A 24,922-nucleotide genomic window follows, 5' to 3' on the forward strand; every position below is an offset into this window, starting at 1 on the left:
AGATAATTTCTGACCTTTCCCTTCTTTGGAGAAGATGTCTGGGGTTTTGTTCTGATTTTTTTCTTCCCTCCCAAAGAGTATAAACAGCACGCAGCACCAATTTCAAGCGCTTTTTGGATGGCTTTTCTAGTACTAACTGGAGAATTTCTGGAAGTAAGCATGGTAATGGCTTTTCTTCCACCTCCCTCCTTCATCAAGGGACCCTTTCAAGGCACCCTCGTTGCCTTGAAAAATATCAATACATTGAGAAAGTTTGAGGGCTTTTTTTCTCCTCTTTTTTAAACTCTCAACTACTTCCTTCTCTCCTCCTTCAAAGAGTTTTTGGAACATTTGGCAATTAAAAAACTGACGTGTCTGTGTATGCCAGGGAAACCTCATATTGACTGAAGTGCAGGAAGAGCCCAAAGGCTGAAAGATTTTTAGTCTTTGCCAGCCCCTGCTGCAAGCCTGGCCCTTTACCTTGAACAGTAAAGCTCCTGCCTGTAGTAGTGGCAGTGCTTTCATTTGCATTCTTTGTTTTAACAAAATGTTAGCTGTCATTACAGGAGAGTGTTTGAGGCCTGAAAATACTGCTACTCAGCTGCAGCATTCTTTATCCAGAGGAATTATGCACACTGAAGGCCCCAACTTCCCTCTTTTTTAAAACTAAGTATCCCCAGCTCCCAGAAATGTGATTAAGAAACAAACTCATTCATGGTAAAATAAACCTACAAACTCCAGCTATTTGGAGATATTTATTTTCCAGCTCTGAAAAGATCTCTGACAATCAAATACATGAAAACCAAACTCGACACTTGGGATTTGGCATCTTCCCACAGCATCAAGTGCAAATCTAAAGCTATTCTAATTTTGCTTACTGGGATAAAATGCTGTTATTTGCATGTTAGCCACAAATTAACAATTAGAGTGTGGCAGTTAATGAAAGAAAGGAAGCAATGCAGCACCTTTGTGAATAGGCTGTAACCCATGTTTATAGAGAAAGCTTTCTAGAGTACCCCTGGGTTCTGTAAATGAAATGGGCCTTAGCATATGCTGCATAACTGTCAAAACATGAGGCTTTGTAGACACATACCCAAAATACACTCCATCTTATAAAGCTGCATCACATAACTCAGCAGCATAATCATTTTCTTCTCCGTGAGCAAGTTGTTCCTTACCCTTGAGACAGTGCTTCATTCAGGTCAGGTATGAAGTTATGTGAAGGTCAGTGTGGGAAAGATCAAACTACACCTGTCTGGATCACACCAGCTCTGCTAATAAAAAGGTATATTCCCTGCCTGGCTTGCACACAGAAATACTCACTAAGATCTTACACAGAATGGTAAAATGTTCCACAAAATGATTGGGCACTAAACTCTGCAGAAAAGTCCTCAAAATAAATCATTATCACAAATATTTTAATACAGACGTCTCTCTGGCACAGCTTTCACTGCATGCAAATATTTAAGCTCATGCTTAAGCTTGTTCTGATATCCCATCGTTGAACCTTGCAGAGGCCATTAGTGATTCAGAACAGGATATTATCCACTGACAGATAATCGTTGTCTGTTCAGAAACTTCTCATTTTACAGTACAGCTGGTGTCTATCAGCTGTGCTAGAGTGGTGCAGGGAGATTTGTACAGTTTAGAGGGTTTTTTTAAGAGGAAGTGTAGAGTAAATATCAGCAATCACTATTTGAGTAAAATTAGCAACAAGACTTTCTTCACTCCTGCATAGGAAAGGATGAATTAATTTCCCTATCCTTTATTACTTAAGTTACCCCTGCACAGAACTGTTCATGAATCTTTCCATTTAAACCCTAGAATATGTTCTAAAATCTTACCTAGATATTTTCATTTTTTCATATCACTAAACAAAAATATACATATTTTAGAAAAGCAAATGGATTTATTAAAGGAAGTGTTAAATGAGATGTTTGTAGTTTTCATACAGAGGAGATCAGCCTGACTTTATGAGGATGCTGCATCACACAGACTTCTTGATGTATCTGTAAGGGACACACAAATAAAGAGATTAATTTCTTTACAAACCCAGTGAACTTCAAATTTTACAAGGTTGTGTGTCCAGCAGTGAAGTCAAAGTCACGAGGGATTCTGGGAGCTAAGATCACACGGAAGATGTTTTATTACATGATGGGAAAACTGGGAAAAACTGAACTTTCAACCTTTTTTGTGAAAGCATATGAATACAAAAATCAAGCTGATATACAATAGCAACTAATCATCAAGAAAGACAATTGTTAGTGACTTGTGAAAGAAATCACCAACAGATAAGAAACAATTGGAAAATATTAATGGTTTTCTGCATCTACTGTATTTAAGTTTGTAAAGCAGTTTTACTCAATGAGCTTTATGAGACAATCAGGGATGTTAAACAAGAAGAAAATCAGGTCCTCACCTCTCTTGGTTTTTAGGAAGAAAGGAAAGAGTATGTTGGTTAACACTGGGGGGCTTTTACTGCATAGCACAAGAAATAAAGATTTAGGTAATGATGCCATCAGTGACAAGCACCAGGAGAAGCCAGAACCGGGGGATAAAAATGACTTTGTGGACTCTTGGAACTTTTTTCCCTCTGAGATACCTCTGCCAGAATAGTTTCATTTACATCTGAGACCTTGCCAAAGCCAAGAAAGTATCAACGCCTTTCTGAAGGTAAATTTTATGCATACTGTGGGTAAATCCACAGATAAAGATGATGCTGTGGGATGGGCATTAGTGATGGGAAAGATCTGAGCCCTGCAAAAGTGGAAGAGTTTTTTCTTTCCTCATCACTTGCTTGAGCCATGCCATCAGGCAGATCTCCAGCCAGACGTTTTTTCTCCTGATTTTGACCAGAGTGTAAAATACACTGTACCGATCTACTTGCTAATACTACAGCATTGTTTTTTACTTCCCCTGTTTCCCCACAGTGCCTGGCAGACTTTCCCCTGCACTCTCCCCTAGTTAAGGAGATGGGAGTTCTGGATTTCTTATCAGATAAATTGCTGTGGATTCATCGTTCTCCATCTCTGTCCTGAAGAAGCAGTCACACTTCTGATGTTAATCTTAAAACCATATTCTATATAATAAAATTTCTTGTGAAAGCTCTCCCTACATCATTATGTGTTAGAGAGACTATATTAATCACCTAATGGCATTTGCACACCTACAGCACCATTTCCAAAATCCTTGGAAGTTTTTTTTTTTATGTGGAATGTGCAGGGTTTAATGAAGCTTTTAATAGACTGCATTAAATACCACCCCCAATTCATAAAATGGATATATAGTCATTGCCAGAAGAAACACCCTTTTATCTGGCAACAGGTGGACTTCCTAAGAGGGGTTTCCAACTATCTCTGATTTCTGACACTTTGAATAGAAGTACTGCACCCAGAAGTATAGATCTTTTTCTAATAAACATAAAATAAGCTAAACCCATCCAAAATCTTAATCCATTTTGGTACCCAGGCACAGTTACTGCAGAGCCCAGCACTCTGGCAGACATTTAAAGATGGAGAAGTGTAGGTAGACTTGTGTTAGTCACATAGAACGAGGAGTCAAATTACAGTAAAAAGACTATAAACTCAATTTCTTTTCCTTCTCTTTCATTTTCTCAGTTTATGCCTCAAATGCGCCACTTTTAACAGAATGTTGGCTATTATTTTGCCTTTTTTTCTCCTTGTCTGTTAAATTTAATAGAAAAATCCAATTATTATGTAAAGAGAGCCTTGCTATAATTGTCACAAACAAGTTAGCATAACAATGAAGAGCAACAACTTTCTGAAGTCAAAGAAAGCACTGATTTATGACTGTCTCTGAGGTGTGATTGATATAGAATGTTTTGAAGGAATATTTTCAACATTTCTTCTTCATTTTATAGCTGCTCCCTCAGATCATCCTAGCTGAAGCATGTTTGCAAAGGAAAGTTGCTTTGGAAGAGGGAACTTTCCACAAATTCATTTTCTTTTCTTTAAAGGAGGAAAAAAACCCCAACCGAGCCTACAAAAGCCATTATTTAAACAGCCTCCTTTTTAAAATGTTTCCGGCAGATGTTTATGTAGAGAATGTGCTGGAGCTCCTTCAGTAAGACACAGAAGTGACATTTCTTGAGGGTTTTAGCTGGAGAATTTGTCTTTCACATCATGTCTTTAAACATCTGCAAAAGGCAACAGAATCTTTATTATCCTGCTAAGTTGAAGAAAGGCGCAATGCACAGTCCTGAGTCCTTAAAAGATGGTATTTAATGGGACTGACAGATGAGAAATATCCAGCTCTAATGTTTTCCTTCAGTAGAAATTCACCTCTTGACCTTATGACTCCAGAGTATGGCTGCTGCCTTCTGAAAAAGAACATTTCCTCCCATTCAGATGTACTTTCTATGGTTTTGTTGTTTTGTTTTTCCATATTGCTCAGTTTATCTGCTTTAGGGGAAGGTATCGTCATCAGGATTCAAGCAAAAATAAGATTATAAATACTGCAAGCGCACTTGTGCTAGGTCTGCTTTATGGCACTTGTGCTTCCAACCCTCTTTTAATTTCCTCAGTTGGATATTTTTCTTCTTCCTCATGCAAATCAAAGCTGCCTTTTCTTTTAAATGGATTTTGAAGGAGTGGTATAATTCAGGCTTTCCTATCCTTTGGCTTGAGTTTTGTTTATTTGCTGCACTGCAGCAAATACAGACCAGGGCCATTGCTCAGGGCTGCCCAGGTTGGCCCTTCTACCTTACAAAATAACCTTTTTAAGAAGAGTCCAATCTATCTTTTGGTTTCCTGGTTGGTTTCAGATTCAGGTTGGAGGGAGGCAAGGTTTGGTTGTGGGGTTTTGTATTTGGCTTCTATTGTATTTCAGTTGTCAAAGCTTTTTTCCCTCCTCCTTCTTTTTCTCTTTCTTTTTTCCTTTTTTTTTTCCTCCCTGAAGGGTTTTCTCTGGGAAAAGTTTTCTGGGCTTCCATCCAGCTAGTGTCACAATTCACAGCTGTACTGTTTGATTCAAGTACTTCAAGCTGCCAGTGAGGTAGAGCCAAATGAGATTAAGGGGTTTTTTATTAAAGCAAGCACCCGCATGTGCTGGTATGGCCGAGGCTATGTCAGGCGTTCCAATACGAACCCCAATTTCTGCAGACCGTTAGTTCTCAAGCATACAATATTTATGCCAGGCTGAAACCTGACCTAGATGTACTCATCTGGGAGGAGCTGTAACTCTTTGGAAAGGAATGGTTGGCTTTTATTAAGTTACAGCTTCGAGAAGGGAAAATATACTGATTTCTGGATAAGCAGAAAAAAAAAAAATAGAGATTTAGCTATGTATGTTAAAAACAGCAACAGGCATAAACAAAACAGATCTTTTAAATGATGGATTTTGAGGGAAGGCAGCAAGAGATGTACTGTTAGCTCTCTTCTCTGGCACATGATGGATTTGAACCCTCCATGCTGGTCAAACTTGGACCCTCCCAGCACTGCCTGCCCCATTCTGCCCAGTCCACCCCAAATGCCACCTCTGGGGCACAGCCGCAATGCCCAGACATTTATTTTACTTTTTCTGTTGAGATAAACCATGCAGAATTAGTGATGTGAAACTAAATGCCAGTGTTACTCTTATTTTGGGTGTGAGGCAAGATCTGAACCCACATTTTCAGAGAGAAATGCATTTTTAAGCTCCCTTTCCTTTTGAAAAGCACCAAAATTAAAACAGTTCTTTTTATACTGGTTCTTATCTTTTGTGTCAACATTTCTGAAGATAAATGAATTGATATCTCAAACATAGGCATACATGTGTCAATGATAAACAAAAATGTTTAAAAATAAAATAAGGAAGAAAATTAGAAGCTTTACAGAAAAAAAGAAACAACACCACTCTCATCTTTTTTTTTCCCATAACTTTGAGCCAGCTATAATGTGGATCAGAAGGTTTTGAAGGTTATTGATACTGCAAATTTTGGAATTCTTAGACAGAAGTAGCTTTTTACAATACCAGATCACCCTTTTTCTGTCCATTTTGCCCAGCTGGGTTACTGAGCCTCTCATAGAATCATATGAAGCTATTCCCCCTTGTCCTGTCCCTCCATCCCTTGTCCAAAGTCCCTCTCCAGCTCTCCTGGAGCCCCTTTAGGCACTGGAAGGGGCTCTAAGGCTTCCCCAGAGCCTTCTCTTCTCCAGGTGAACACCCCCCGTTCTCCCAGCCTGGCTCCAGAGCAGAGGGGCTCCAATCCTCAGAGCATCTCCATGGCCTCCTCTGGACTTGCTGCAGCAGATTCAAGTTCTTTTCCTCAGAGCTGCTCCCAGTCTATCCTCTGCCCAGCCTCTATTTGTGCTTGGGATTGCCCTGACCCATGTGCAGGGATATCCACATCCCCATCTCTGCTGCTCACATAATCTTAGCAGTGTTAGAGACTAAAATGCTGAGAGGCTGCTGGAGTCTACAAGATTCTGAAATCAAAGGCAGCAACATTAATATTCTGTGCAAACGTGAAGAAGCCATGAAAGCTTTGTTTGTTGCTAAAGAAACCAACTAAATCAAACAAGTTGAAGAAAACAAAGACTTGTATAATTGTTTTAATTAAAACTGCCACTTATTCCAGAAAAAAAAAAAATGCAGCACAGCCATGCTCTCCAAACATTTCTTGCTTAGACTTGCATGCTCAAAATCTATGTATAATAAGTGAAATAAAACATTGCCAGCCATTTTCCAGTCCCGTTTGACACAAAAGCTCCAAAACAAATTGCAAGAAATCCATGCAAAACTTTGTGATGTTTACTTCAGATTTTATCCAAGAGGAATTTATGGAACTTGCCATTCAAGTCCGAAAGCATGTTATCTCAAATGAAATGCAACACTTCTTAAATCTTCAAAGAGCATCATGGCATGTAGCCATAAAACTCACTGTGACTTTAGACATTCAAAAACAGCATTAATGCCAGGATCTGGCTGCCCTGTGTGGTTATTTTAAGTCTCCATGGGCACAAACACTTTCTTGGGTCTGGGCCCTCCATACTTTCAGTCTCTGGTAAAAGCCGTGGGACTGCTTTGCCTTTCACAAGCTGCTTATCCCCTTCACCTTCCCACTCCACAAGGTTATTTTGGCATCTCAAATAAGTCAGATACAGAAGGGATCTGGTAGTTTCTCAGCTCCTGGAACCGAGCCCCTGTTTTTTAATGCAAAGTATGGAAGATATAAATACAGCTTAATTTTAATTGAAGGAGAATGTCTGACCTTTCTACAAAATAGTGTCACATGAGGTTCCTGTATTTCTTGTGACCTTTCCAATGCTCATTAGGCTTTTAAGCATGCAAGTTCAGCGTAAATTTAAAATATTTTGCCTTCCTCAATTACAGACTGGCTTCCACTGCAGAATTTGGTCCCACATTTCACTGTTAGTACATGAACCCCGTACATTGTCATTGTGAGGCAAAGAGGCAGTTATAAAATCTGAACCACACCTGCTTTCCACTCTCAAATAATCTGTTCAGATACTGCAGTGTGGCTTGAGCCTGTCTTTTATCTCCTTTTCTCAGCACTCTGGGAGCTCTTTGCCTTCACCAATACTTGGATTTGTGTACAGGAAAGTTGGGAACCATTTTTTGTATATATCAATTCGTTATGTCATTTCAAAGATCTTATTTTTTCCACGCTTCCTAAGCATTAGCATGTCTAAACTTTAGAGAAGAGGGGGTGACTATTGGAAACATCCTACAGGAAGCCATAATTTATCAATTAAATGCTTGCAAATTTCTTCTAAACATGTTATGTTGAGCTCTCTGGAGACTGTAAAGAAGCTTATAGTAACAGCTTTTTTTGTCTTTTCTTTCTTTTTTTTTTTTTCCAGTGGCTGGATGACTGAAATAATTTCAAGTCTGTTTTTACTAGAACCTGATCACCACCTGTTTGAGTGAAGAAATTGAGGACTGTTTGAAAGTAATGCCTTTGGCAACACATACACCTTGCTCGGTCTGTCTCACATCTTCATTTTATCATATAAAAGGCTTTTCCAAGTGTTGCCTGAGAACAGTGAAAACCTCATTATGAGCTGAAAACTGTTGGGGATTTCAGTGTTGATAATGAAAATCTTATTTATGGAATTGCTGAATACGCATATAAAGTCTAAAAAGCAGCAGCCTACTAGATGAAATAATAGTCCAAGGGAAAAGGAGTAGTGTAATTACATCATTCCTGTTTTATAATGGTGATTTTCTTGCATGGTCATATTGAAAGAGAGTCAGAGACCTGTAAGGTGCAGTTGTTTCTGGCATCTCGCAGGCTGGTTTCAGGACTCGCATAAGTTTGCTGTCCAGTTAATATTTTGGTAGTATGCAAAAGGTGTGATCTGTCAGAGATTGCTGAAAATGTGGAAGCATTTTTCTGCCTTTAGGGTCATGTAAGAAAAGGTGTAAACCCCCACTAGAGAAGGAAGAAGAAAATAAATATGGATCAGGAAACTCATATCATTTTCTAAAACTGAGCTAGGTCCTCTCGTGGGTTGTGCTGTAAATACATGGTAATGAAATATATGGTAAATACAGCTTTTCTGCGACTAAACCCATCAGATACAATTAAAAGCCAGGACATGTTTACCAGGGAAATATGCCCTGTAAGGGAATAAAAGCTATACAGTTTCCTAACTCTGTTTCATTACATGCTTTTATTCCACTGAGATCAGTAATCATGTCAGAATAGAGCTAGTAAAATATGATGGGACATAAGGGCCTTTAATACCAGCCTCTCTGCCTGTCTGTCCTTTTATATGGCACCTCCCAACACAGTGTCTGAGTGCAGAGTTCTTCACCCTCATCTGATTTAAAACTTAAAATGGATGCGGCAGAGACCTCTCGTCCAGAGTAAACTGCTCAAGATGAATCAGCTGCTCAGATTGGCCTCACAGAAATGATAATGGGGTTCTGTGTTCACAGCTGAGTTATTTAAACTGTCTGATTTGGTCCACGGCTTCCTTGGACATTAATAGGTTGACTGCTATGTCGCTGAACTTGGTGCATGAGAGGTCAGCCTTTGAAAAGCTAAATAAGGTAAGTGCAAGCTGCAGCGTGTTCCCAGCGATGCCGCGCACTCCCCACGCTCCCAAAGCCCCCCGGAACCACTACTGCTCCTCAGCATCTTCCCATATCTGATTGCAAAGTGGTGGATCCTTGGATCAATGCTTTGGTTTTGATCTCCCCTCCACCAGGAGATTCGGGGTTGCTCACGTGTTATAAACACATGCTCCTGCTGGTGCATCTTGAGGGAGGAGGATTGAAAACTTCTTAGGAGGCAGCTTTTCATCAAATGCAGACTTAGATGAATTGGAAAGATTTCTCTGGACTACAGCAATTTTGCTGAAATTGCTGAGGAGCAGCATTATCAGGCAAGGACACTTTCTTTCAATAAAGATAGGATGCTTCAGCTGACTTTTGTTTGATTATATTGTAAATTCTAACATGCTATTGTGGACACCTTGAAGCCATTAAGGCAAAATGAAGAATTCAAACAGTATCGAGATTAAATGTTTTCTACTGTCCCAAACAAAGCATAATTCAATTAAAGTACTTTTGATGATCTCTACGCTGAGGCAATTTCATTTTTGAGATATATTTCATCATTTAGATTAATACTCCTGCATGAAAGAAAAGCGAATTTTGGCATGCTGATATTTCCTGCAGACCCAGCAGCCCATGAGAGGGATTGGAAAATTCAGACTAAGAGCATCTCTCTCCTCTTTCCCCAAGCCCTCTCTTTGATGCAGGACCATGGCAGGGGGGAGAGGAGGGAGAAAGATAAGAATTGGGTTTATCATCTATAAATAGAGACAGCCCTTCACACTCACTTTCTTGAGAAGTTTTAGAGCACTAGGGGAAAGAAGAACAAAATAAATCTAAGAGACGCTGGGAAAGTTCTGTACATTTCAGGAATGTTCAGAAGCAATGTTAACTCTGGCAGTCCAAGTTCAGAGGCTTATTCTTTAAAAAGACACCATCAATTAGTTTCTCAAGTTTAATTCTGTCCTGTGTCAACCAGCTGGGAAGTTTGTTGAGCAATAAGCATAAATGGTTTGGGGAATATAAATCATTGCCCCTGACATCCAGGGAAAGTATTACTCCTTGTTCTACTGACATGGTTGTAGGTACTACATATTCCTTGTGCAGAATCTTGGGCAGAATCAGCAGCTTGGTTCAGGCCTAGATTTTTAGATTATGGGAGTTACATGCTGAAAGAAATTGTTAGGAAATTTAGCAAAGAAAGTTGTCATCACACTTTGACCTAAAATGGAATAAAACTGTCCACTGCTAAGGGACCTAATAGCAAACCTGTCAACATTACATTATAAATATTTTTAAAATAATTGTTTTATATGGACTTTGCTATACTGGATTTCTTCCTGCTTGGTTTTTTGTTTGCTTTTTTTTTTCGCATAGGTGAAGAGGATGTGGAAAATAGACCATACATGGAAATCTGTGAATCCCATGCTGGCATCTGTATTAAAGGATCATTTTGTGGGAGGTAGGTAAATAGGCGATAGCTGGTGTTGATTAAAAACAGTCTTATGTTTAAAAAAAGATAACAAAAAGCCTGTCCTCTAAACCAACAAGCAAGTGACACCCAAGCCAGGAAGCTCAAAATCAACAAAATAAACCTTATTCCAAAAGCTGGATTTGGTTATTAATTGACTGCTTTCCTACCAATAAGAGCACACTTTCAGGCTGGTGGGCCCGATGAGAGGTCCTTGAAAGCCCAAACTGAACAAGCATGTGAAATATTTAAGGCCACATTTTTATATTTATTAAAAACAGCCTAAATAATTAAACTAGTTGATTCACTAGTGGCTTTCAGGCTCATGCCCAGAGTGAAAGGTCATGACCTGACATACCAGGGCCCCACTTGGTACCGATGATTGACAGGAAAAGGAAATAAGTTGATATCTTTCACGTGGGAATCACAGCTTGTAGCAACTATGAGCAAGTGGGCTATTTGGACTTTGTGGGAAAACTTAATTGTGTTATTATTCAAAATCTTCGTTCCCAAAGTTGGTTCAATGGTGATTTATTTACTTATGTGATAAAACAGCTGTGTACTGTAATAAAATACAGGTCACTTGCTGATGTTTAATGCACAAAAGTGAGGATATGTTTGGTTTCTTTTACTTTGAACTTACAATCAAACTAGGCAGCAGGGATGACTGAATTATTAGGAATTTTCTGTTAGTGTATTGGAAATAGTTAATGTTCTCATCATAGTATATATTCTTCAGTGCTTGGTTATGGAGAAGGAGGAAGGCACCATACACTGAAATATGAGTGCCTCTCCACCATATGCTTTCATTATTTCTTTATAATGATAAAAAGGGGCTGCATTCAGTCCCAGACAATGTCATGGCCCCAGAGATTTCAGTGGCCTGCAGAAAAAAGGAGAAAAAAGCATTTATGATATGAATGAGGATTTGAAATGGCTTTTTTAAAAAAGGCCTAAGATCCACTTTCACCCTAAATTCTGAAATCACTTGAAAGATGTCTAGATGCGGGTTTGAAGAATAGCAACTTTCCACCAGGCTCTGTTTTATATGCAGGATCGCTGCCATCTTCACCAGGCTTTGTTTGGAGGTCAGATAATTGTACCAAGCAATAGGTCACAGTCTAACTTCACATATTGTGTGATTTGTTCTAGCAGTGAACCCTGTCATCTTGATCCAGAGGACGTATTCTTTGCCCCAGTCATTTACAAGTTAGCCAAGTGATGCACTTTTGTTTATCACGCCGAGCTGAGAAGTTCAGTGGGTTTTGTATCAGCTGCCCTGTCACTGTGCCTTTCTGCTCATTCCTCAAAATGTGGGCACGACGTGAACTGGGCCAGGGTGCAGCTCCATACCACGCTCCAGGGATTTTGTATCCTTTTCCAGAAATGCCATGCACTGCCAGTTCCTGCAGCCCTGTGTCTGGGCTGTTGGATGATAGCAGTCCATTAAAAGTCCCATAAAGCCAAAAGTAGTTTTTACCCCGGAGCAGGCCATGGTGGGGAAGGTTTGCACATTTCAGCTCAGTGTGACATCACATTTTGGGTGATAAGGCAGGCCATGCTGGCATTTCCCTCAGATTATCTTCACTTCTTTTCCTACTCTTTCGTCATATCTTATTCTTAGTTCAGAGCAAAGCAGCTCTGCTTGGGAAGCTTTGGAAACTCTGCCACTTGTTCCACAACCACCAGGAGAATTTTAAGCCTTAAAATAATCTGATTCTAACACCAGTAAATAAGCTCAGTTGCACAGTAAATCAAGATAAAAGTTGCTTCACAGACTAAGAGCTGGTGGTATTTCTTTTGCGTTGTTTTGACGTTATTTCTTCATATTTAACATCTGGCAATAGTGCATGGTATTTTACCAATAGCACAGACATCAGATCCTGCCACAGGAGTGCAGGTCTGTGATAAGTAAATCATAATCACTGACTGAGAAAGGAAATCAAGAAAAATGGGTCCAGGGGCAAAAACATTCTCAAAATTGAAAACCTTTCTGCAGCAATACCAACCTGCTTCCTCTGAACATTTGAGCAGAAGGGGGAGGTACTCAGCTCTCTCAGTACTTTATGTGCATTCCTTGTCCTGAATGGAAAAGGCCATGATTAGCCCAAATCCAGCCAATTTCTAGAATTTATTCACTTGCAAAATGGAGATACTACAAACTGGAGACCAGCTATCACCAGAGCTGTCGATGAAGTACCAGCTGCAGATATGTGGAAACTTGTCCCCTGTGTTAGAGGCTACAGTGTGACCTTGCATGGCCCATGAAAGTGTTTAAAAATCATGATGACACTGGGTTCTGACTGACTTTGTCTAGATTCAGCCTGAACATCAAGAGGAAAAAGGCTCTGTGTCCCGTGCCAATTCTCTGATCTTTCCATTCCTCTCCTCCTCCCCACCTCCAGGCTCTGTGTCTCAGCAGCTCCCTGAAGTGAGCACCATGACATGAATCTGGAAGTGAAGAAGCCCACAACTCTTCAGAAAAGAGCAGTTATTCTTAGCTTTGTTTTGCTGATGTTTTTCTTTCTTTTTTCCCCCTTCTTTTTTTAAAGAAAACAGAAAGCCTGCCAAACTTTGGGATCTTTGATGTGCTTTGGAAAGAAAAACAATGCTATCTATCCAAGTCGTCTGAAGGGAACAAAAATATGTCATTACTTGAGAAGAACAATCAATACATTTCACAATTAAAGATGGTCAAAAGTTTTTAATGTTTTTCTGGAAATTGTTTATTAAGAAAATTTCCGAGATATTTGACCATTTAACTTTCCTTGAGAAGAGGTCCTGATTTATAAGGTAGGTGGAAAGGCAGGAGGGGGAAGAAGGACAAAGATGCTGATATTTGCTGTAGAATATTCAATAATCCAGTGTCTCAGGGGGGATATCCTAGATCCCATCCAAGCTTTTCTTCTGTCAGTTTGGATTGAGTACGTGAACCTGCCTCATCCGTTTTATTCATCCTACTTCAGGCTGAGCAAAACAGTTGGGTCATAAAGGCAGTATCTGTTCTGTACTGTTTGTTTGTTGATTCATCTTTCAGTGGACATGTTGCTTTGTAAAACTCTTCAGCTGTAAATGAGACACTGACTTCATTGTCTCATACTTAGGAGATTTGCTTTAGACGGAAGCGTCCCAGGTTGGAGTCTTTGGCCAGTAAATATAGGGAAGCTTTTGAAGCTGCAGCCTTGGAAGTCATAACCTAATAACTAAACTTCTGTTTGCCTTCTGTTTTTAAGTTTTCTCCTCCATCACCCCAACAAATCTTGAAAAAGCTGATTTATGCAATGAGAGTTTTTGACATTTTTATTAAGTCCAGGCACTTAATGAAGATATTCTTTCTGCAATGTGATCAAATTGAGGTAAAGAAGCACTTGTGCTATTTCTCTCTTCTTACTGAAGGTTTTAACAGATTTTCTTTTTTGCCTTCCTGTGACAGGGCCTGTTACATCATTTCCATGATCTGCTCTCACCTTCCACTGCAGTGGCCGTATGGGAAATGCATCTGCTTCTACAACCGAGCTTTAAAGAGGTTTCTATCTATATCTACTATATCTGCTCCAGTTAAAAAAAAAAAAAAAAAAAAAAAAAAAAAAAAAAAGAGTAGAAATTAGACATAGACTGCAAATAACAGGGAATGTTGCTTGAGGTTGGTATGAAGATGCTTGGTCTCTCATGCTAGACTTACTCCATGGATTGGGCTGGTTTACTTGGAAAGATCAGGGAAACCTAGAATGGTTTGGGTTGGAAGTGAGCTTAAAGATCATTTTGTTCCAAGCCCCCTGCCATGGGCAGGGAAGATCACTCCCTACCTCAAGTTCAGACCACTTAACTGTGAGGAAGATAAAGAGGCCTGACTTTTAGAAGAAAAGCGTTGTTTATTTCTTGGAAGTTTCTTAGTTTGACTTTGGATAGCCAAAAATTCGAGATTCTGCAATATCTAATCACCCTGTGAAAGTCCAGGCCAGGATTTCAGACTTTGAGGATAGCAAGCAAATGCCTTAAATTAGAGGTTTCAATTAGAGAATATTAAATTCTCACCTGTAACAGGAGATGTTTTAGTAGAAATGGGAATAGCCAGGTGGGAGTAATTGGTTTTGGAAGAGTCGAACGTGGGGGCTCTGCCCAGCACTTTCTTTTATTATGGCTGTTTTCCTTCCACAGCTCAAGAAAACTCATATTCATGCACAGCCTTACACTTCACTGGGATTCCCTGACTTGGAGACTGTCAGCATTGGCTTATTATACAAGCTCTTTGTTTTATCCTATACAATATATCTCACCATACACAATTTGGCCTCTTAACCTGCCGTGAAATATTTCAAGGGCTTGTTGCTGGAAAACGTCGTCTCTCCTCGCTGTGATTTGTGCGGCCGCGGCTGCATTTTCCTGACAGCTTATAATGATTCGTGGTGGGTTGCAATACAATGAACTCATGCTGCAGAACAGCACACTGAAAAAGATCTTTCAAATTATTGTTCCGGTGCAAAAGGTGCCCAATCACCTTCCACCTGCGGATTAGTCGGTTGCTATAGGAACACACTGTAGCTTTTCAGTGCTGCGCCACTGTAGTGCCCAGATTACTGACTCTGACAAACACAATAGGGGGAAAGAATCACAGGTTATTAGTGCTGCTGCTGATGTGATGTTACAAACCTGGGGTGGCACAGAGCAGATGAATAGAGCAGGAGCCTTGAAATGCAAAGGACGGGAGGAGGAGAGGGAGAAGAGTGAAGTAGAGCTAAAGTCATCGCTACGGAAATGTTGTCTTTGATCTCATCTTCCACTCTGAATAGGTATTTTCATAATATAATGCCAAATGCAAGCAATGCTGTAACTGATGGCAGAGCCACTGGTCATGTCTTTATGTTAGTAGGGGGCTGCTCCTCCTCTCTTCCCTTTTCTTCCAGTGAGTACTGAAATCTGAACCTTTTCATTCCTGCAGGATTAACTTTGACCAAGGTCAGAGCAACTAGTCACCAATATTCTTCATGGGTGAGTCAGGCCTCCTGCATCCCTGGGAAATATCACCTGGAACATCCACCTACGCACAGGACTTTAAGAGGGAATTTTGCAGCATCAGAAACACGGAGTGAACAGCTGAGATCAGGTCTTTGTCTACTTTGGTGGCCATAACTGAGACTCAGGAGTTTATGCTGCTGAGCACCCTCCTGCAGAGCGAGCTGCCTGTGTGTTTCAGAGGGGAGAAATAACTGCTTGCAGCTCTGATTTGTAGATGGTCTAAAATTCCCAGAAACAGTTTTGCTACCACTTGTGCTTGGGCAGGGTGAAGCGGAGGAATAAAATATATACTTGTCCACTGCTTGTGTGCCTTGAGCAAAACAAGCTGTGTTTACTCACAAGTTCACCAGATGGTACTCTGGGGGTTATTGCTGTTATATTACATTACTGCAATATATTAGACAAGGCACAGTGATTCATTCCCTCTCCTCAGTGCTTTTGGAGGCTGTTCTCCTCCCAACGGAAGCACAGCTGACCCTGCTGCTCATGACCCTTGGGACCCCTGTGGGCTCCTGTTGGTGCATGGGCAGGAAGCACCAAATGTCCCAGCACCAGTGGTGACACCAAACCTTACAGGAGACCTGTCTTACATGCAGCTCTGTGCCCAGAGAAGTGACTCCACTTTCTGATTTGAGCCAGCTGATTTGGGACATCATTTTCAACCCTGGGTGCCTCCTCCCTCCTCCCGTGCTCCAACCCCACTTGTTTTGCCTTCACATTGGACCCTCCCTGACCTTGCAATTGGACCCACATGACCCTCTAAGCAGGGAAGTGGCCTCTCTCAACCCCTTGTTTGCAAAATGGACTGGAGTACAGAGTTTGCACTGTACTTGTAGAGCCCAAGAACTATCAAAACACCACAGAGAGGTATTGTTTTCCTCCACTTCTGTTACTCTGTAGGCTGAAACCCTCCATCCAGTGAATTATGTGCTGGCTGACACCGAAGAACCCGTCCTGGACTGGTGCCACATGTGCATGCAGGGCATAGGTGCTGCTGTTGGTCAGCTGGACGGCCCCTGGGACCATCTGCCACCCCTCTTTGGCCTCCCTGTCTCCACCATTATGTTCACTGACCAGCTGCTTTTCCTCACTGCCCTTGACAAAGCTCCTAAGCCACAGTCAACCCTTGCTATGAGAGGAGACAAAGAAATGCCACAGCCACTCACTCTCCCAATGGCCTTGAGCTTCTGGTGCTCTGAGGCCGTGCCCTGATCCCAGGTTTCCTTCTGCTCTCCAGCGCTGTCCTCATGGTGCCATGACACTGACTAGCATCCCCAGTGCTCTCCCCTAGTCACAAGCTCAGGATCAAAATATACTTCAGTTTTGCCTGAGCCATCTAAAAGAGTGATGGAACAGGTTGGTCTGAACGTGCTTGGATGAGAATTTCACCACAGGCATTACTGTAATTTCAGGCAACTTGAAAACTGCAAATTGGGCCCTCTGTCCCTTAGATTATGCTTTTCATTTTATGATCCTCTGGAGGAAAATTAATTTCCTGGGCTGAACTCCTGTCTGCAGATTTAGAGGGACAGAACACACTCTGCCTGTTTAGTTTTAAGTGGCTTCAAATGGGGACGTAGAAGGGAAATTGAGAGAGACACCTGACCAGGGAAGTATGGAAACCTAGCTCCAATAAAATAATGGGAAAATCCTCCATCACCATCGTCATAGGTGTGCATGACCTTAGCAGAGCTCAGGAGCGCTATGGGAACAGCAGTACTACACTCCTGTTTTGCCTTATTTTTTTATCAACAATGTTCTCCTCCACTCTGACGTCAGCTTCAAGATTGCTCGCTGTGATGTGCTGCACCTTTCATATTTTCTTTCCAGTCATAATATTGCTTCAGTCGTAACCTCAGCACTTTGAGGAATAATTGTCCCTGACAAGGGGGTGAATCACTGGCAGAGAGTTGATAAGCATTACATACAGATGACAGAAGTCAGGACATATCGGATTACTGCTGTGAATATAATAAAAGAGAGCCTAAACACTTTGGCAGCTCAAAGACAAGCCATTTCATAACTCTCTAGTGGGGCTATTATCTTCCATTTACTGCCACTGATAACCAGGTTGCAACTGTCTCCCTAGGATCTAGTTACAATTCACTTAACACTTAGAGGACCAGACATATTGGAGGACACTCAGATGAGGATAATTTCTTAAAGATCATTTATTTTTAAATTTTTATCTTCCTTGCTTCCCCTCTTTATAGTGCGATAAGAACCTAAATCAGGAAGCTTTGAACTTCTTTGGGGAAAGGAGAGTTCATGGTCATCTTCCCTTTAATCTTTCACTCCTGAGTTTCTTTTGAAGCCAGTTGTTCATATCCAGCTGAATAAGTGACAAGCAGGTTTCCACCTCTGTTACTCTTGTAATACATGCACCCAGACCTAAAAGCTTGTTCTGATACTGACTCCATTAGGTTTACACGTAGGTGTTAGGGTTTTATTTTTGCAGCCAGGAAGGGGCACCTGAGCTTACAAATCAGGGGGTGTTGGTGTGTATCAGTAACACATAATTCACAGCAGTGCCAATTACAATCCACACTGGTGGAATCTGGATACAGATGATATTTATATGCACTACATGAGATTTTGTTTCTAAACCTCACTGCCTAAGAGGAGGTTAACACTTCATACTCCAAGATACCAAAGTTCTCTCTTTTAGGCTAAAGAAAAAAAGAATTACTTGGCTATGGCAGAAATGTGGCAAATCACCTATGACTCTCCTTACTAGCAAGCACACCACTGAGAAATATTTATTCATCTTAGGGATTAAACCCTCTATGTGTGAAGGGAAACTCTGTATTCTGCAAAACTTTCCTCCTGCATCCACACCATGATGAACAAACGTAAGCTGTGCTCAGCTTTCAGCATCTGAGGTGTTCTCAGATGCAGGACAAAAGTTGATTCACCCTTTCTCAGGCTGAAGACTGGAGCCTTTTTTTGTAAGTTTGGCTGCACAAATCCATTCTAGTCTACCAGAACCCCCTTCACAGCCACTGGGGGAGGAATATCTTTGCCAAAGATGGATCAGGATGATGGGAGGACAAAAGCTCAGTGCTGTTGGCAACTCAGAGGTTGTGCATTTATAAATGTACCCCTTATCCCATGAAAAAGTGTTGTTCTTACATTCCCATCACTGGAAGCTCTGCAAAGAAGCCTCTTTATATGTGTTTGAAGGGCCAGATTTGGTGATCTAAAGACTAAAACATCCTTCTGTTACTTACTTCTTTAACTCACAGTGCAAACTTTACATCTTAGCTGGCCAAAAATAGGTCCTTACTGCTTTATATATACCACCCCAAATCTATTTTGGAGAGAAATTGTACCAGGCTTTCTTAAACTACAAATAATAAACAATGCTTAATTGCCTTTCAGTATGATTTGCATCCCCTCTTGATTTTTCACAGCACAAGTCCTCTTCTGCTACAAGGAACCTGTAAAGAACAACAGCAATTAAGGAGGGAGGAAAAAAGTTCATTCGTTGTTGAAACAGTAATTCGAAGTTGTTTTCTCCTCAGGACTTCTGGATCTTACCACTGACTTTCTAGCAGCCAGGGAAAGCCAGGTGAACCCCTCTCTGCCCTGCTTTATCCATCTGTAAAATAAGCATGGTCAATCTTACCTGCTCCACTACTTCATCACGTGGTGCACCCAAGTAATATCTGTAAATTGCTGTAAGATGTTGAGATCAAGGGAATTCTGTGAGTGCCAAGTGTTGTTGTTGTTATTGTACTAACAATGTTGGCTGTTTTCACTGTTCATATGGTAGCCTGGCTGGAATTGGGCAGGAAGCCCAATAATACCAACAACCAACAAGAAACTAAAATAAAATGTTTTACTTAATGAGAGCCTCTGTTTAATCAGAAGCCTGTGTAATTATGTCACAGAGGGCTAAGGATCTAATGTTTTCCTGATACATTTGCTTTTAAAGGGACTATTAACCTGGCATATTTCAAGATGATAAGCTGCTTCTCTGTTCAGTTCCAGTTATTTTTTTCTGCATTCCCTGGTGAGTCCAGAGAGAACCTGAGAGTCAGAGGATTTTTCTTAATTGCACAATAACTATCTTGTATGTCTGATGCTGAAGTATTTTCTAAAGGCGCAGGTTATTAGTCCTGAGTTGGATGGGTTTGCAAGAGAATTCAGATGCTGAATTTATTCTGGTTTGGCTCCTCTAAGGCATGGCATACATTACAGAAAGCCCTTAGTATTCCTGCCTGAAACAGTCAATATTCTCAGCAAGCAATTTGATCAGGAAGAAGGACTAAAACTATGCCTTACCTTGAAACAAATAAATCTTGGTTTAAGTATTAAAGATTGGTTTTGGCTTACTTCTAAATGTTATGTTTCCATGCACATTTTGCAAGATCTGTGCACATGTCTGTCTGGTTAGTTCTTTTCATATGTTTTGAAGAGAATAATAAGCAAAAAGCTCTTTATCTCCTAAAGATCACGGTCTTAAGAGATGTTAAACATCAGTCCATATTGAGATTCCAGGAAACATATTTATGCTGCATGAGATGGAGGAAATTACTTTGTCATATGCATGAGATTCTCTGATCTACCTCTCTGTTAATAGATTGGATAAAACACATTATGTCCACATCTTGGAGATGTTTGATCAGTTCTGTTCTTGAAGATTTGAGTGTGAAAGATCCTATGGGCCCTCCAGGGAATTTATCCCAACATTTTTCTGGTAAGGGCATTTGCTAATATCCAAGCAGGCCCTTCCAGGACAAGTTTTGGTTTGCCACAGTGAAGAGGGAAGACACCCCATTGGCTTCCCCTTTCTCTTGTAAGTAGCCACAAACACAAACCTTGTGTTTATGGTGTGGTGACATTTACTGGGTCTTTGTTCAAACTCTTTTACAGTGTGGTTTGGGTTTGTGTTTAGATGTGAGAATGGTGAGGATTGGATACCTTTTCCATGCAGTATGGTAGTCCTACCTATTCCTTGATTGCTGCAAATTGCTTTTGAAAGGAAAAAAAAATGGAAGCAAAAAAGATATACCTCCTTTTATATCAGCTATTGGCCACATGGGAATTTGGTAGGAAGGAAAGAGTTAATAATATTATTATCAGGTCAGCAACTTTGAAAAGCTCTTCCACTTTGAAAACCATTTTCTTAATTATTTTAAGTTAACACTTAAATGCATAGAAAAAAATCACATGTAATCTGAAACCCCAGACTTGGGGACAGGACTGGATTGAGATAACATTAAAGATTTTATTGCTGTTACATTATAAATTATTTCTATTATGACGGCCCTATGGGTATTACATTCTGTCAGTTCGCTTTCACTGTTACATCACTTAATGTTATTAACACACTTTAGGGTATAACATTACAGTTTTATTGTGGAAACCTTAAACACTTACATCCAAAGTACTGAATCGAGTTATTATCCTAGCTGACCAGATCTGGTCTATTATCATTTTATCACTCATAAAAACCTGTGATTCAATTTGATTTAACACTTGAGGAAAAACCATGGCTCATATATGCTTAAACCTAGTTGCAATATTAATACAAAGCAACACATGGATGACTTCATTTTATTAAAGTTGAGGTAGCCCTGGGAATTGCATTTATGATTTTTATGCCACATGAGAAATTTGATCTGACCTGTTGCCATTTGTGATTCTCCAGTAAACTGATAAGGTTTTCTTACCAGTATATTAAAGAATTGTGAACGTTTTACCTTCCTTACTGCATTCATTATACCCTCAGAAACCATAAATTTCTCATAATGCCCTAACCATGGAAAAAGGTGCTCTCCCTGTCTTGGAGTCCTACCTTGTAGACTGGAAAAATGTTGCACTTTGAAAGGCAAACTGAGTTTAATATTGGAACAAAATTAGCCCCTAGTTTCTGTGTAGACACTTTTCTGTGCAAAACGACTCTGTTGTCCTCTGTGTAGTTCAAAAAAGTTCTTTAACCTTTTCACAATATTTAGGGGAGAAGTTGTTCTACTGATGCCACTGGTCAGCGTTGTGCAGACAATTACTGGTTTTGGTTTGTTGGCTGTGTTTGCTGCCACTGCCTGAAATATTTAAGATCTTATTTAGGTTATCTGTTGTGTCCTTTGAGGAGAAGACCAAGAACTGTATGTGAAATTTAAAATGTCAAAATGAAATGTTTCGTATGTTCCTCTTCAGGGGAAGGGAGAAGACAAGACTCTGCCAGTGTAGAAGAGCAGTGCTGAATGACCTTAGCAAGGAGTTCTGCTCCTGCAGCCTGATTCCCACCAGAGTCAGAGGAAGGGGTTTGCTCATCCAGGAGTTCACTGATGCAGTGACATTGCCAGGCAGGAGGGTGGATGCGCTGAACCCACCAGCCCCGCTCTGTGCCATGCGCACAAAATCACCGTGGCAACAGAGCTGACAGCTTGGAAACAGCAGCTGCTGCTTAATGGAAAACATTAGAAAAATAACTCATTCTAGATCTCTGTCCCCTCTCTGCATTTTCCTATTTATCACCAAAAAAAAGTGTTCTACAACCGCCACCCAGAACTTTTAAAAGCTTCAAGGTGTAAGGGTTGGACACACAGGTGTGCAGGCAAAAAGGTGAGTTTCAAAAGCCAAAAAAAAAATGTCTGTGTAATTCCAGCACAGACATTTTTCTTCTTCAGCCACTGCTAAATTGTTTGCCACTGAACAAGTGGGCCTATGTGCATCTTGTGGGAGTGGTGTGGATGTGCAATTATTTATTCTTGCATCAAACATGGGGACGGCCAAATGTGTGTTAAATTCCAAGTCAGCATTTTTGGTTATTGCTGCTTGAAGTATCTCTGGTTCTGCTCAGAGCTGGGCTCACTGGAAAGAAGTATCCTAAGAAAAACAAACAACTGTCTCTGGTAAAATCTCCTCCTTTTTATTTTTTAATAAAAACAAATACCAACTTCTTTTTTTTCTTCTGTTGCAAGTGTTCTGGAAAAGTCCAGTATAGACAACTCTAAGGCAGCTTCCCTGGGTAAAAACCAAATCAAAGTAATGCTACATCACCATGTGAAATAACAAATTAGGTAGAGAGACATTAACTGGTGTCATTCATCAGTCTGAAGTGATACGATTTATAACAGGATAATAATGGCCATAGTTGTATAAGTAGTAAAGGTAAAATTACATCATGACTTGCATTAGCAGTATGAGATTATATCCTGATTAATGCTCAATTAACTTGTCATGGGTACAACACATGTGTTTGTAGGTGGCCAGATGGGTTACGCCACATCTCATGCTCACATGTGTAGCATTTATCACTTTCTCCTTATCTCCCAAAATTAGATGGCTACATCCACTACAATCTTTAGACACCTCACTGCCTTGATGCAGAACCATCTGACATCAGGGTACAGCTAAGAAACCCTTGGAGATGACCCCTGGGAAATCTTAAACAGATGCATGAGTCCTGCTCCTCTCTACAGATCTGGGGCCTCATCCGTAGTTCCAAGGAGGCATCTCCGAGGTGAGAGCAGCAGCCTCAGCTGCTCTTCTGCTGGCAGGCACCACTCACCTGAGCTGCATATCACAGCTCCCACCCCCGAGAGAAAGCCCCCAACACCCTAAAGCACTCTGGGTGAGGGATCCCTTCTCTCTTCTATTCTAATTTTGCAGGGGAAAATAATTAAGCTGCAGGGACAACTGAGAAGGATTTTTACTTTTAATTGTAATTACTGAGGGAGGTGCTTCAGCTTCACCTGAACTCCTCTGTAGGTGCAGAACTGGGTTATTTGTCCATGTGCTGACATGCAGGTTTGCTTATTCACACTCTCCCTCCCTCTGTTGTTCCTTTCTGCTGTTTGTCTGTGTGGCTGCAGATCTGGGTGCATGCAAACATGTATAAAGCAGTGAGGTGGTTGAAGGCAGACAAAGGGCCCCCTAGTTTTAATCTCTGTTCCATTGCAAACTCAATGTTTATCCTTGAGAAACTCATTTTAATTTCCCTTACCAGGTTTCTCAGTCTGAAGGGGGAGGGATATTACATTGTTAGGCCGGCCTACCTCACACTGTATGAGATACCCAGTTAGATCTTTGAAGCTGTAAATTGCTAATTGATGACAGAACAGAACTTCTCAAAATAAATCAGATTTTTTTTTTTTTGCACACTTTTTACTAGTGAAGCCTACCAGAAAAGGTTGGCTCATTTTGATCCTTCCTGTGTTTCATTTTCATGTTAGATGGTACTCCCCAGTTCCAACACCAAATGATGGGCATTTTCCAACATTTCCAATTTAGAAGCAAAAGCTCATATAATAAGGAAAAAAATCTAATAATTTTCTTGTAGTGAAATGTCTTTTCCAGCTGACAATACTGAGCACTGGGATATAGGGCATCCAGCAGTTGGAAACATGCAGATTCTGAGTCCCATTTGTGCACGTCTTGAGTGTTCAAGAGAAAAAGGGAACCATGTTATGTTTGGATTCAGTTGTTAGAAAATTTTTATGTTCTTCAGAATGACTTCTGCTGAATAGAATTTAGCAAATAAATGCCTAATGAACATGCTTGTATCAAACATTTCCAGCACAGACAGTGCAGTTCATCATTTCCACCCCTGACAGTTTTGATTCTGGGATGATTAGCTAAGGATCAATTTTGGTGATACTTCTCCTGTCCAGAGTAGACACTTCACTCTGTAATGTATAAGGCATCTATTTTTGTTATTAGAAACACACTTTATTATGGCCTGATCTCAATTTTCAGTGTATCCTGACAGATACCATCTAGCGATGATGCTACAGAAAGCCAGCCAAGACTTCATTTACACAAGTAAAAATGAAAAGTGACATCAGCATCTATTTGAGCTGTAAGTTCTGATACAACAAAATTCAAGTAAGTTTTTACAACAGCTTTAATTCTGTGTTTGAGTGCACCCTAGGCCTTAGACTAGCCTAGGAGAGACCACAATCTGATGTTCTCCCTTTAACATGTAACGAAAAACTCATGTATTATTAAAAATAAAATCATTCTCTCTCATTCTTCAGGAGTGGTTTGTGTATCTCTTGAAGTACTTCAGGATGACAGAAGAGAGAGACTTTCAATTGCACCAGCTAAAATAACTGACTTGCTCTTCAGTTGGAAAAGTGAATTTAAGATTCAATGATCACTGCTTGCAATGTCCATTGGCAAAGACAGGAGGAAAACATAATTTCCTTTGTTAGCAATCTCACTGTTAAAAGGAAATGTCAAGTCTGAAAATGTAAATAGAGTAGACTTTGGGCATGTTGAGAATTCAGGCAAAATACTTTGGGTTGAAGTAGTTAATTGGCAAGTCTGAAACATTTCAATGTTAAACCATTAAATGTAAGATAAAAAAAAAAGTAATTACATTTGAGACAGGCATCCACTTCAAACCCAGAAACAGAAAAAAAATCCCCTAAATTAAAAAGCCCAAATCAAGTCATTCCTTAGATAATGTTTTGAGGA

The 24,922-nt window shown here is 40.3% G+C and overlaps 1 long non-coding RNA gene across 9 annotated transcripts in view; it reads left to right on the top strand.

The window, feature by feature from the left end:
- The window catches only part of LOC125332887, a 143,659-nt gene extending 119,185 nt beyond the window's left edge, over positions 1 to 24,474 (top strand). For 2 of the 9 annotated variants that reach the window (XR_007206650.1, XR_007206651.1), the window contains exons 2-7: positions 7,803 to 10,465; positions 13,027 to 13,267; positions 13,908 to 14,000; positions 15,414 to 19,061; positions 20,076 to 20,291; positions 21,656 to 24,474. This is a non-coding gene — a long non-coding RNA (uncharacterized LOC125332887). Of the gene's footprint in view, positions 1 to 7,802; positions 10,466 to 13,026; positions 13,268 to 13,907; positions 14,001 to 14,632; positions 15,265 to 15,413; positions 19,062 to 20,075; positions 20,292 to 21,655 lie in introns of all 9 variants that reach the window. The other 7 variants (XR_007206658.1, XR_007206655.1, XR_007206656.1 and 4 more) reach the window with 7 other exon arrangements.
- Positions 24,475 to 24,922: the final 448 nt, after the last annotated feature.

This window comes from Corvus hawaiiensis, chromosome 13 (genome assembly GCF_020740725.1).
Source record: "Corvus hawaiiensis isolate bCorHaw1 chromosome 13, bCorHaw1.pri.cur, whole genome shotgun sequence".
Classification (NCBI taxonomy): Eukaryota; Metazoa; Chordata; class Aves; order Passeriformes; family Corvidae; genus Corvus; species Corvus hawaiiensis.